Below are 15,337 nucleotides of genomic sequence, written 5' to 3'. Positions count from 1 at the left end.
ATAAAGATGCCAGAACTGCAAACTATACGGGAACCAACGATCACTTCCTCTCCCATCCTTCGACATCAGAAAGTCGATGTTCAGTGCGGGCTGGAGACGGGGCTGGACTCTGCCGAACTACGGTAAGACCCTATCTATCTGATGCCACTCTATCACGGCAAAATATATCAGTGACGTCACAGACCGCCATAACGTCGTATGACGAGGCTCCAACACCTCCTGATGCACAACCTGAAGGACGTCGGGGGAGCTATAGGGCATCCAGATGAACTGCAAAAAGATTTCAACATTGTTAGGCCAAATCATGATCCGAAGTCCTAAAGCTTAATTAACCAAACATTGGCGGTTAGTATACTCATATCCCTGGCCTGTAACATGTCTATCCTCAGCCTCCACATCTGCACTCTAGGTCTCTTCTCACTACCGGAAGGGTTGTGACCTGACCACCTGCATCTCACATCGGTTTATAGCATGTTAAAAGTGTGACAAAATAGTATAATATTATAAGCGGACATGGAATTAAATAATTTAACTTGAAATAGAAAAGTCCGAGAAAGGTACCTCGAGGCCAACGGCCAGCTGAACGTATCATACCCAGCAGGCCTAAACCCAGGAAAACGCCAAAAGATCCAAGACTGAAGTAACTGTAACGGGCCAGCTAACTTCACCACATGTCTGTTGGCCACTCGGCACATGCACCGGTACAACCATGCTAGTGCTGCCGACCCCCAGCTGTAGCCACCCATCTCCTCAAGCCTAGCCACGTAGGGTAGCCATCTGATGTGAATACAGTTTCCGGAATTGTCGGCAAACAGCTGAGTGCCCAACAACATCATGATATAGGCACGAGCAAAGCGCCACACAGTCTCCTCATCAGCTCCGGCGGGGCACTCTCCAAAAGTCTCCTGGAACCAGGTGTAGTTTACTACAAACTTCTGAACTTGGTTCGCAAGAGGAATCACTCCAAGCAACTCCTGGAACCACACCCAAGCTAGACGGCCACCCTGGATGTATATCTGGAAATCTGTCAGGCAACCACTGACATAACGTCTGTCCACTAGCAACCCCAACTAGTACGCCACGTCCTGAAGTGTGATCGTGCACTCTCCGAACGGCATGTGGAAGGTGTGCGTTTTCGGACGCCACCGCTCGACGAAGGCACTGACAAAGGGCTCATCTAATCGGAACCATCTATCATTCAGTCTCGCAAGATGGTATAATCCGGCCATCTGCAAGTACGGAACGTACCTCTCATCGAGTCGCATGCCCTGCTCTGCCGCATGCTCGAGATGCATCGCTGGGGCTGCGCATTACATGGACCGCATAATTAGAACCACTTACAAAACCACTAACAACATAAACCACTTATGGAAACCACTAACAAAAACCACATACAAAACCAATACAATAAACCACTAGCAAAACCGCATGCATAAACCGCTAACATAAACCACATGCAAATCTACTTACGAAAATCACATGCAAAACCACTAACATAAACCGCATGCAAAACCACTAAATAAACCACTTTCAACCCCACCAACATAAACCGCTAACATAAACCGCTAAAATAGTTCATCAACAAAACCGCATACAAAACCATTAAAATCAACCGCATGCAATACCACTAACAACAACTACTGACAAAAACCACTAACATAAACCGCCAACAAAACCGCATGCAAAACTTCTAAGATAAACCACTTGCAATACCACTAGCATAAACCACTAACATAAATCGCCAACAAAATTGCATGCAAAACCACTAATTCAGATAAACCACTAGCACAAATTTTTCTATCTACTAACCTCGTCGTTGATGACCCCGGCTATATGAGCAACTCCATCCAAACGATATAGCCTTTCCGGATCGTCCCCCATCGGCTGAATATTCTGATCGAGTCTTTGTCGGAGCGAATCTGGGTCGTTTTCTCTGGAATTTGGTGGGGTATGAGAATGGAAAAGTGATTCGAATGAGGTGGGTTCGAACTCCTTATATAGCCGAATCCAGTGTAATTCGAATCAACCCCATTCGAATTACTATTAGAGGCAAAATGTGAGTAATTCGAATCAACTAGATTCAAACTACTTGGGGAGTAGTGCACAAGTGTAATTCGAAGTAACCTAGTTCGAATTATACTTTTTTATAATTCGAATCAAGTAGATTCGAATTAGTGTGTGCGTGTATTTGAGTATAATTCGAAGTGAGCTGATTCGAATTATGTACAAATGTAGTTCGAATTTACCTGTTTCGAATTACATAGAAATGTTGTTTGGTTGATTCATGAAACTATTTTCAGATTGGCTGATTCGTGTAATAATGTGCTCCCATTGGCTTAATTGGGTTTTTTACCCTTTTTATCGCTTTTGCGATTTCAACTCTTCTTTTTTTTATGTATAAATGTACTTAAAATGAGAAGGTATGGATGAGTGTTATATTAATTGTTTGTTTGACAAATATTATAGTCTGAAAATATCTCAATTTAAGCATTTTACTGCTGCCATGGAAGTTGAACCTATAGTAATTTAGGGTGACCATGATATTTTTTATAGTATTACATAGAAAAATATTTCTTATAATGAATATATCCATTGTAATTAATTTTCTTTGTCAATTTGTTATCTTTTACCTAACAAACAATATCCATGTTGAATATATTATTTTCATCAGAAGCCATATATAATTGATTGATAATTCTATATATAAAAATACTCATGTGGTAACTAAATACCATATTGTTATCTCGCTAAAGTTAATTCTCCTATGATTATGCCAATGTATAGCACTATCAGATGAAAATTGATTAGATTATATTTATTTCCGATGAGGTGGGTAACTTTTTAGACCTAATCACGGTTGGAGTTGAGAAAGGTTTAAAAAGTGCTAACAATACAAATACTTTTTATTTTTAATATCCAATAATAAATATATAAATTAAAACTAATATTATTTCGTACAAAATCATAAAATGTATATTATACTTAAAATATATATAATCTGTATTAACTGTCATTGTTTATCAATTACGTTATGACAAATCTTATTATTAAAAAAATTAAAATTAACTTAAATATACACAATATTATTTCATGCCTTTTATTTTTATTTTATCATCGTAAAAAATCATACATATTATAAGAGAACATCATCTTTTTACCAACAGTTCTCCATTTAATAGTTTCTATAAAGAACAGATGGATGCTTTTGTTATTTTCAGTTCTTTGGTAAATATGAACGACGCATAATAATATTGTGTTTGGCAAGAATATATGAGATTTTAAAAGGCTGAAGCATAGGTTTAGTCTTTAACATATTCGTAGATAAAGTGTAGAGTAGATAAAAAGATAGCTAATAAAAGAATAAATGGTTAAAGTTTTCTCAGTGTTAATAGTCGTAGTGTATGATAGGTGTTTTATAACTTTTTTGGATTTGATTGTTTCTTTATTATTATATGTTCTGTTTAATTTATGCTAAAAAGATTTATAATAATCATCTTATCGTGGTAGCGTAAAAGTTGTAGGTGTTATATTTACTTTGTATGCTATTAAATTTCATATCTTTGATAAATATTTGTGACTAAGTAATTATTAAAATAAATTGGTTTAATATCTATTATATATTTTATTTAAATTATAATAGCGAGTAAATATTTTTTTTTCAAAGTAAATAATGAGATTTTTTCATAAAAACAACGTTTGAATAATTGTGAAATTAGATTATACCACAGATGATGATAAATATCTTAGCATTAGATCTGCTATAAAACAAAATTTTAAAAATATTATGCTGTATTATATAATTTAGTTATATTTTTTTTATTTTCAATCTATATTATTTGGATTGGCATATTTTTGAAAAGGATTATTAAATTTTTTAAAATTATTAAATCAAATCCATTACAACTAATTAATTTGGTTGATTAAACATATAGATATCTTATAATTTAATTTATATAGATACATGATTTTTACAGTTTTACTATTTATTATAATAAATTCTAGAAATAATTTTTGTAAATTATAATTTATTTTTTATTTACATATTCAAATTTTAAGAATAATTTTTAATTTTTTATTTATAAATAGATTATTTTCTACTTTAATATATGAATTTTTTTATGAATTTTTCATTGCGTAATTCACTTTAACAAAAATAAATTAATTTATGAAAATTTAAATTTAAATATATTATCTATAAAATTATATGAAAATTCAATTATATAAAATTTAATAATTTCTTTCAAAATATACTTAAATGTATTATCTAAACAAATAAATATAAATTAAATATATAATTTATTTTAATTTAAACTAAAAACTAAATGAATTGTCAGAAAAATTGCAACCAATTTTGTTTTTGATTTTTTTATAAGTTTAATTAAAAATAAAAATCTCTCTATAACCACTAACATCGCTGATAAAAAAATTATAAGTCTCTATAAAATAAAAAATATATAAGATAAATAACATAGATATAATTTTAAAGTTATTAATCATAGACTATGGACAAATTTTTAAAAAGAAAATCTCATGGATCAACATGCAATTTTTTGATATTTTTATTTTTTTTCTAAAATTTTTCAGATTTTTCAATATTTAAGTTGTTTATACATCAGTTCTCAAAATATTATAATTTCACAAGTTATAATATATGATATTAGTTATTTTTATATATATGAAAAATGTGACTTATTTACGTATTGTTTGGATTAGAAGAATTTGTAGTGAAATAAAATGCTGGAAAGAAAATGAATGGAAAAATTAATTTTCCATTGTTTGGATCAACAAAGAAATTGAATGGAAAACAAAAAAGTGTATGTGAAGCTCATGTAAATTTTTCTCTTCAAAGTTGTAAAAAAAAAAACTGATGGAGAAGTGCAAATATGGAAAAAAGTACAGAATTACTTTTTGAATTATAATTTATATATAATATATAAAAATATTAATGTAATTTTATTTTATTATAATTTTCTCTCTTCTTACTTTTTCTTCCATTCAAGCAAAAGAAAAATTATCTTCTATTTTCTTTCTATTTATTTTTTCTTCATCTAAACAACACAAAAAATATATATTTTTCTTTCCTCTCATTTTCTTTTTTTTTTCATTTTTTTCTCTCATTTTTAATCTTATATCCAAAAAAAAATTATTGTTTATACATTTATCTACTATTAATATTGTTATAACAAGAATATATGTGACTTTATAAAAAAAGATATATCCTAGATTTTGATTATCTGAGAATTTACTGAGTGGCTGGAATAGCTACACGTCACGAGCCAACGAATGCTAACAATAGGAATGATCACAAAAACAGCTGAAAAATATATTTGCAGGAATTACTCGTGTTTTAGGGCTAGATAGGGACTTATGAAATCCTTACGACCTGCCACGCAAAAATGGATGGGGACTAGGGGTGGCAAATGGGCTGAAACCTGTCGGGTCAGCCCGCGTAACCCGCCAAAAAAAGCGGGGTGGGCTGAAAATTTGATATCGCCAAATTTAAAAAGCCCACCTACCCTATACCGCCTAATTCGTGGGTTTTGACGACGGGTTTTGGTGGGGCGAGGCGGGGCAGGCTTCCCTGCCGGACCAAGTATTTTTTTGTTAGAGCCATATTTTTTATAAATTTCAATGATGTTATTGATCTACAAGAGGATAAAAATAATAATTGAAGATATTCTAAGTTATATTTTGGATTATGTTTTATGTTTGATTGATTATAAATTTAAAGATGTTTAATTATATGTTTTGGACAATATTTATTTTGCTTTGGACGATGTTAGTTTTATTATTTTGTTTTAAAAAATTTGGTTTATAATTATGTTTATTACATATTTATAATTATAAAGACTTTAATGTTTGTGAATTTAGAAATTATGATTTTTTTATATCTTTAGAAATTACAAATTTATTGAAATGGTTCTGAAATTATATATATTGCTTAATATTGGTTTATAAAAGAAAGAGAAATTTGACGGGTCTGGCCAGCCAACCTGCCAGCCTAGCGTTAGGCGGGGCGGGGGAGGAATTCAGGACCGCCTCATTAGGCAGGGTGGGGCAGTCCAATCCGCCAGATAACAGACTTTTGGCGAGGTAGGACGAGCTTCCCCGTTTACCACCCTTAATGGGAACACGGACATAAGGGATCTTTTCACACTCTTCTGAGTACCTATTACCATACCTAACTAGTAACAGAGATCCAATTTGGCCAATTTGAGAGGGAACGCATGGATTTCATCTACATTGGGCCTTTAAGGTAATAAACCTAAGTCGGATTTAGGACCGTAACAATGGGCCTTTAGGGTTGATCTTCCTTGCATTGAGGTCTCACTAGATCCAAATATATCTTAAATTAATATTTTGAGTCATTATTATAACAAATACTATACTATTTAATATTATAACACTTAGTATATGTAAAAGTTGGATATATTTACAAGAAAATTTTTAATTCAAATTAAAAAAATTAATTATCTTTTTTTAGTTTTAAATATTATTTACTAATATAACGAAAAAATAAAAATAACAATAATCACTCATATAATTAAAATAGATAATCCTAATATATACATGACATTACATATATCAAGAATTATTATATATGATAAATATTTTTTTTCTGTAATGACTGTTTATATAATTTATTGAACATTTTTCTCATCTTAATATTTAATAAATTTAACATTTAAAATATTATTTAACATACAAAATAAGTAACTTAAGTCATCATCTAAGATAATAAGTATAGTAGTGCAAATACCTACTTATTTAAATATATAAATAGTATAAATTGATACTTTTTTAGTATAAAAGCAATAATAAAGGTATTAAGTTAATTACATAATTAAAAAATTATGAATAATTTTTTAAATAATAATAAAAAATGAGATCATTATTTTCACATATTACAAAGTTTATGAAAAAATTTTGGATAATAAATCAATTCTCAATAGATTATACATTAGTCCTGTCAAAAAATAAATAAATAATTAATATATTAGATATTATTATGGTTTAATTACTCTGTTGGTCCTTATAGTTTCGCGAAATTTTTAATTAGGTCCCTATACTTTTTTTCCTTTTAATTGGTCCCTGCACCAATTTTTTTTTTCAATTCGGTCCCTCTTAACAGTAATTGGTTTAATTATATAGGGATCCAATTAAGAAAAAAAATTGTTGCAGGGACCCAAATAAAAGGAAAAAAAGTATAAGGACCTAATTAAAAATAAAATTTGGTGCAAGGACTCAAATAAAAAGAAAAAAAGTTTAGAGACCTAATTGAAAATTTCGTGAAACTATAGGGATCAACAGAGTAATTAAACCTATTATTATTTACGTACTAATATAATATATATTAATAATTATTAAGTTTATAATTAATTTTTAATCCAATTTTTGGTAACTAAAATTTAATTGATTGAAATTATTAAATGCTGAATATTTTGTATCTAACCAATTTTATTTTTATTATTGAAATTAAAAAAAGATGAGTTGTTAATCAATTCTAAATTTAAATTTAGATTTGAGTAAGAAAATAAAAATTATATATTGAATAAATTATATATTGAATAACAAAAGTTGTTATTGGTTTCTCTTCACACTTATTAATACTCAACGATGGTGTTTCGGTACATCATATTACCAAAAAATATTAATCGATGTAATAACTTTTGTAATGACATTAAGTTTATAAATTTAAAAATTTAAAAATTATTTCATAAAATGTGAAGTTTTAACAAGTAATAATGTTGATCATATTGTTTTGATTTAAAAAATGAATACTATACCAACAAATAGAATTGTCCCAAGTAAATTTTAATAAAGACAAAAGTCTATAAGTATTGCTATTAATGAGAAATTAATCTATTTTAAAGACAAATATAATTTTTCTCTACGGATTTTCTAACTCGGCAAGTCGAGAACTAATCCACCACATATTGATGCTCTATTTATTAAGGGTCTGCCGTTAACTAATGGATTATTATACACACAAGGCGAGATTCAAACTCCAAATATTTAAGCGGACAAATGAGATAACTATTCAACCAATCCAAATTGATTAAAACAAATACTAATTATTTTTAATATTTTTAAATTATAAAATATTTATAATAATAATTACTATATGTATTTTTTATTTAATTTTTTAATAAAAATTTTTTATATAATTTTATGAATTACACCGTGCAAGACACGGAAATATACACTAGTTAGAGATAAAATTGAGGTTGGAAAACTGAATATGGTATATATGAAGATTATACTACCAGCTAGCTGATTGATAATTCAAAGGTTCGTGACGTAAAAAGTGCAAGTATTATTTAGTAGTTATTAGTTTATGTTTTTAAATGTTAGAATATTTAATTTAATTTCATATATTTTGTTTTAATTTATTTAATTAGCAGATTGAGTTTTATATTAGTGGACTTAGATTTTTTTTATATTTTTAACTTAATATGGAGGTATAAATATTTCTTAAACTATTGTAGTCGAAGGAGGGAAATCAGAGGAATGAAAAAACTTTTTTTCCTTTCGTGATGAAACCATGATGTGCAAAAATAAAGTTTAGTATTGCCAGAGACGGATACGTGGGGGAGGGGGGAGGGGGCGAGTGGAGGCCTTGGGCCCCTTCCCAACTTGAAAAAAAATTAATGGTAATAAGTTATTAAGTATGATTTAATTTGTAAAAAAAATATATTTAGTATTTAGTCAAGTGTAAATAAAAGTCCAATTAACTTAAATATTAATGATATCTAATATCTAAAAAGTAAATAACAATATTAAAAAAATCTGAAAAAGATATTATTACTAATATTTTTTTAATTAAATAAAACTTTTCAAATCCTTTAAAATAGATTCTTTTTCTTCTTGCAGCCACTCTTCTTGATTCGTTTGGTATTAACTCTCTCTATTTCAACTATTACAATTAAGAGATCTTTTTTAACTATGAATATTGTGAAGAAATAACTCAGAAACAAAATGAAAGATGAATTCCTTATTAATTGTCTTTTAATTTACAATGAAAAAAAGGTTACTAAAAGATTTTACACAGATTCTATTATGATGAATTTTATGATACAAAAAATCGACGTATACCATTTCGTTAATAAAAAATACAGACATATTTTTTGTATTTTAAAATATTTTATCTATTGGTATATTTTTATAATAATCTTACATTATATAATTTATTTGCATGTATTTTTTTAATATTATATATATTATTGACTCCTATGATAATATTTTTAGATCCGTTTCTGGTTGTTACATCGAAAAATAGGATAAAAGATTGACTAATTTCCTTCTATTCCATTTCAATTTATCCTAAATTATAATATGCAAAATTAAAGTTGAGTGAGTCATTTTTCTTATTTTATCAAGATATTAGATAGAAGTAAGAATGATTCTCTTCCATTCGATTTGAATATATATCTTCTGTTTTATTCTATATCATTAATTTGTATCTCCCAACTTGAGGGAAGCTATCATAGTATATATCACAATCTGTTCAGCTAAATATATATCGAATGTTAGTTGCTTAATTGTCATAGTTAGTTACTAATTATTTGTTTGTTACTTGCTTAGTTGTCATGATTAGCAGAGTTAGTTATATTGCTCTTAACTTGTATATAATCCGGTTTCAATAGTTAATGAGAACACTTGTATTGTCATAAATTGTGTGTAAATTTTGTTTTAGTCTTCCTTAAAAAAAATTATTTTAATATTTTTATATTTGAAAATTAAGATTTGACCCTTCTCCAAATTTTATGCTAGCTTCGCCCCTGCTGCCAGTCCAATTCTGAGTTTATGATATGCTTCCTTTCTATCACATTATATCAAAACGATTATCACATTCTTATTCATTATTTTTCAATAAAAAATATGTAATTCTATATAGTACTTTTCTTGACTGTGAATATACTAGAACACATAACAATTTTTTTTTATTGGTTGCTTTTTATTTAAATGCACTCTTATGCACCTATTAGATATACATTGATAGTTCTAGATGAACTTGAGAAGGAGTTGAATCAAGTTAGCTTAAAATTTAGAGTTTCAAATTCTGTCGCAGTAGAAGCTTAAGTTGCAGGAGATTATTTGAAATTATCTCATACGCAGAACATTAAAAGAGCAGAGAAGAAGAGAAAGGGGCCAGCATGTATTCTGGTTCGGATTCTCAGTACCATGAATCCTACGTCCAGTCTCCACCACAAACCATGGTGAAATTTTCACTATAATCCTCAGATTACATACACCAATACTTATTGAATTACTCCCTAATTCAACTAGTATCTACCCTTAAACTTTCTTCACCAAAGCTTAGCAACCCCAAAGTGCTAACCCAACTTGGAAGGAGAATCTACACAGATTCGATTCTCACCAAGTGCTAACCCAACTTGGCAAGGGGAACTAATCCTAGTTCATAAACCCAAATTACATCAGAAAACAAACAGTGGCTATTTTGCATCACTCTTGCCTTTTCTCTCTTGGCTTTTGATCCTCACATAATTGCCTTTTTCAAAACAGAAAATAACGCAAGACAGCCATAACAAAAATCAGAATTAAGCTTGAGTAGAAGAAAGAGATTCCAGCTCTGTGTTAGAGATGGTGCTCTGAATGTGTGTGCTCTCTTTCTTAACTTCAAATGTTGGAGTGAGGCTTGTTATATATCTTCAGCTAGGCTTCATTGTAGCTTCATCCTCTTTGCTTTTTCTTGCTGCCCGTTGGAGTGGTCCTTGATGGCATGCAGTCCTTTCTTCATCCTGCTCCACTTCTCCTGCTGTCTGAGGAGCTCCACCACTACCTCTGCTGTCTTTGGTGTTTCTTTCTTCCTTGGCATGTTTCTTTTTTCCATTCTGCTCCATTTCCTTGCTGCTGCTCTATGCAAGTTTGTGTTTTGCATAACCACGATCCCAGTATTGCTCAGCTGATGTCCTTGGGTTAGTGGTTGTGCCTTTGTGTCCTTTTTTGCTTTTGCAGAGCCACACCTGTCCTTGCTGTGTTGTTGCTTCCTTATTTTTCCAGCTGTCTTATTTTACTTGTGATGTAGACAGCTGCCCTTTTTCTTTTGCCAAATGCATAGCCTTTCATTCTTGCTGAATGGTGCAAAAAGGATTTGGGCTTGTGCATTTACTTGGAGCATAAAGGGAACAAGTAGCATTGTTTGGCTTGTGAGATAATTAATGGGCCTGCCACAATAAAACACACATTAAACAATATTGGGTTTTTCACCCAAAACAATGTTTGTCATCATAACATAACCCAAAATCAAACTAGGCTCAACAATCTCCCCCTTGATGACAAACATGATAAAATAGGAAAATTAAAGACTAATTTGAAAGAGTTAAGAACACTTCCCTTTGATGACATTTGGATTGTGAGTTGCTCCCCCTCACTGTTAGCATTACTCCCCCTTGATCATGGCTTACTTCTTAACCTGGGCAAAACTTAAAAACAGCCAAGACCAATATTTCCAAACAGTATATCACAGTAATGAAAGCACAGAGCAATTAACACTAATCTCAACACAGGACAATTCACAGCAAATCATAGCACCACAAAACATATCATTGTTCTTAACTATTACTATTAATCCCTAAGCCAAAACTAACATCCTTTTCTTTTCTCCCCCTTTTGTCATCAAGGGAGGAAAGGAAAAAATAACCTGCACAAAATTTGTTAGTGGCTGGTGCATATAGTTTAAGTAGCAGAGTAGTTAAAGTCTTTACAGTCATCCAGAATATTTAACAAGTTCAAAAGGAAACTAAGTCATAATCACAGATGAGATAAAAAGAGCTAGGCATCAGAGTTGGATTCATCAGAGGTTCTATCGTCCTCCCCCTCATTGTCAGATGTGGTGAGGCCAACCTCAACATCCTCCACAAAGTCTCGCAGAATGCGAATCCTTCCCTTGGTCTTCTTGAGAGCATTTTCCTCCAAAACTTGGTTTCTTTTGCGCTCAGCACCATGATGGAGAAGAAGGTCTGTCAGATTGATAAATTCTTCAAGCACATTCTTCAGAATGCGGGTTATGACCTTGATTGTAGTAGATGTGGAAGGGAGAATCAGAGGATCCTCATCAACAGAGGGAACATCAGTGATGTCATCAGTTCGGCGATGCCTAGGAGCTGTTTTCTTTACTGCACCACCCCCTTTGATATATGAGTTACAATCTTTTGTAATTTCAGCCCCAAAATCAACATTGTAATATTGAAAAATTTTTGTAAGAAGCTGCCATATGGTAATGCATTTTTGGTACTGACACAAGCATACATATGCCTTACAAGTAAATAAGCAAAAGAGATGGGAATTTTTGAAAGCAGTGCATACAAAACCAGAGTGTCACAAAATGATACACGTTGAAAAGAGCCGCTCTGAGGTAAGATGACATGGTTTACAATCCTGTGCAGCTGGACACGGACTGGACCAAGAGACTTATGAGTAGGAGTGTTACCTTCTAAGAGAGGGATATTGATGCAGACAGTGCTTAGGGCATCAAAGTATGAAACATTTAGCGTTTCGTCCCACTTACCAGAGGTGTAGACATCAGGGCCTCGATCCTGGTAATCTAGGGCTTTGCCTAGGTGATATTTGTCAAGAATAATCACTTTGCCTTTAACAAAAGAGGCGATTCTCCCTTCTTTGTAGGACATGTTGCTATAGAATTGTTTTACCAAATCAGGGTAAATTTTCTCTTTGATGGACAGTATGGATGTCCAACCTTGATATGAAAACAATGGAGTAAAGTTCAGACCTTTCCTACGGAGTTTGTCTAGATTGACAAGCTTAGAGAGACAGAGAGTACGCTTGTAAACATCTTTGCAGAAAAACAGGTAGTTCATGAGAGATTGAAAACGGCGACGATCAAACGACTCATCAGGAAAATCAGCATAAAAAGACTTGTAAGCAATAGGATTGGAGAGTCTAGGTTCAGCAACAGGACGAAGTTCAAAGGCAATGACTGTACCGCGAGTATGGCGATTCTGAGTAGGGCGAGTCTCTTCGTCTTCGTGAAGAGGCCTCTTTCCTCTGGAAGAACTGGGTTTGGAAGAACTAGGCTGAGAGGTGTTTGGAGGAGGAGGAGGAGGAGAAGGGCAAGGCGCAACGCCAGGGCGGCGAGCAGTGGTCTTAGTGCGGGCCATGTCAGGAGAAGGGTTTAGTGGTGATGGAGGTGAAGAATGAGTAGGTGACTGAGAGGGAGAAGAGTGTGTATGATCAGAACAGTGGTGGCCACTATGTGAACCTCTGCGAACTGCTCTTTTCTTTCGTGCCATTTTATAGAGCACTGGTTCGAAGAAGATGAAAGAGTGGAGAGTGGAGAGTGGAGAGTGTGGTGTGAATGGATGCATGCAGTGGGAAGTTATTATAGGCTTTAGAGAAGTGTAAAGGTTGCACCTTGAAAAGATAAAAATCCAAACTTTGAAAGCGTTTTGAAAGTTACAGCTGTAACCTTTGTACGTTTGAAAATGAGGATAAAAGCCAACCAAAAGATGGAAATTTGATAAAAGGATGCAATTGAAATAAAGCCCAATTAACACTAAGCACAGATGCCAAAAAAATTTTAGACTTCCCAAAAAAATTGAAGTAAGTCCAGTTTCTTCAAAATTTGAAAATGAATTTAAGCCCAAAAGAATAGAAAGCCCACTTTCAGTAAAAAATTGAAAAAGCCCCAAAGTGTTCAATAAAGAAAAGCCCATGAGTGCAGAGACTGCTTCAGCACTAGACGTCCATCATGTATTGTGTTCAGATTTGAATCCATTGGCTTCATGGTGATTTTAAAGAAGTCTGCTCATCATCTGCCAAAAAAAATCTCACCGCGATTTATGAGATAAAACATAAAAAAAATCTCATGATCAGAATCATTAAGAAAACAAAGATGAAGTAAGAATGCCCAGTTCAGTTCTCAACTTGCAGAACCTCTGCTCTATCAATGGTTTGGTGAATATATCAGCTAGCTGACCTTCAGAATTAACAAACTGAATATCTAAATTTCCATTTTGCACATGTTCTCTTATAGAATGAAAACGAACTTCAATGTGCTTTGTTCTTGAGTGCAAAACAGAGTTTTTGGAAATATTAATAGCACTCATGTTGTCATAAAATAATGGAATATTTGAGACATTCAGTTTATAGTCAGCTAGTTGAGTTTTCAGCCATAATAATTGAGAACAACAAGAGGAGGCTGCAATATACTCAGCTTCGGCTGTTGAAAGAGCTAATGTAGCTTGCTTTTTACTAGACCAAACAATGAGAGATTTCCCAAGAAAGCAGCACATGCCACTTGTGCTTCTTCTATCAATCCTATCCCCAGCAAAATCTGCATCACAGAAACCCACTAATTGAAATGAATCAGTTTTAGGAAACCATAAACCATAGTTAGTGGTACCAAGCACATATCGGATGATTCTCTTGACAGCTGAGAGATGGGACTCCTTAGGCTTTGATTGAAACCTTGAGCAAACTCCAACACTTTGGATGATATCAGGCCTTGAGGAGGTTAGATACATCAAAGATCCAATCATTTCTCTATAGCGTGTCTCATCAACATCTCTACCATGTTCATCCTTGTCAAGTTTGATATTGGGATGCATGGGGTTCCCATTGGCTTAGCACAGTCCAGCCCAAACTTCTTGACAAGTTCCTTTGCATATTTTTCTTGATGGATGAATATGCCTTCTGCAGTTTGCTTGATTTGCAAGCCTAGAAAGAAGTTGAGCTCTCCCATCATGCTCATATTAAATTCATTGGTCATAAGCTTAGCAAAATCTGCACACAAATCCTCATTAGCCGAACCAAATATAATATCATCAACATAAACTTGCACAAGAATAAAATGATCAAGATAGTTCCTAATAAATAGAGTGGTGTCAGTGGCTCCTCTTTGAAAATTATTTTTCAATAAAAATGAGCTAAGCCTCTCATACCAAGCTCTAGGAGCTTGTCTCAAACCATATAAGGCCTTAGCTAGTTTAAAAACATGGTTAGGAAAAGATTTGTTTTCAAACCCAGGTGGTTGAGCCACATAAACCTCCCTATCTATTATGCCATTGAGAAAAGCACACTTTACGTCCATTTAGAATAGCTTGAAACCACAATGAGCAGCATAAGCAAGTAGCAATCTGATGGCTTCCATTCTAGCTACAGGCGCAAAGGACTCATCGAAGTCGATCCCTTCCTCTTGATCATATCCTTGAGCAACCAATCTAGCTTTGTTTCGGACTATGGATCCATCTTCACCCAGTTTGTTTCTGAAAATCCATTTAGCACCAGTGACTTTCTTTCCATTTGGATAAGGCACTAATGACCAGACCTGATTCTTCTCAAATTGCTGCAATTC

At 32.4% G+C, this 15,337-nt stretch overlaps 1 pseudogene; it reads right to left on the bottom strand.

The window, feature by feature from the left end:
- Window positions 1-13,862: 13,862 nt before the first annotated feature.
- On the bottom strand, window positions 13,863-14,591 carry LOC148579279 (secreted RxLR effector protein 161 pseudogene; annotated as a pseudogene).
- Window positions 14,592-15,337: the final 746 nt, after the last annotated feature.

This window comes from Arachis ipaensis, chromosome B10 (genome assembly GCF_059453495.1).
Source record: "Arachis ipaensis isolate K30076 ecotype BB chromosome B10, ASM5945349v1, whole genome shotgun sequence".
Taxonomy (NCBI): domain Eukaryota; kingdom Viridiplantae; phylum Streptophyta; class Magnoliopsida; order Fabales; family Fabaceae; genus Arachis; species Arachis ipaensis.
Note: the sequence above shows the minus strand (reverse complement) of the source record. Positions and strands in the feature narration are given on the sequence as shown.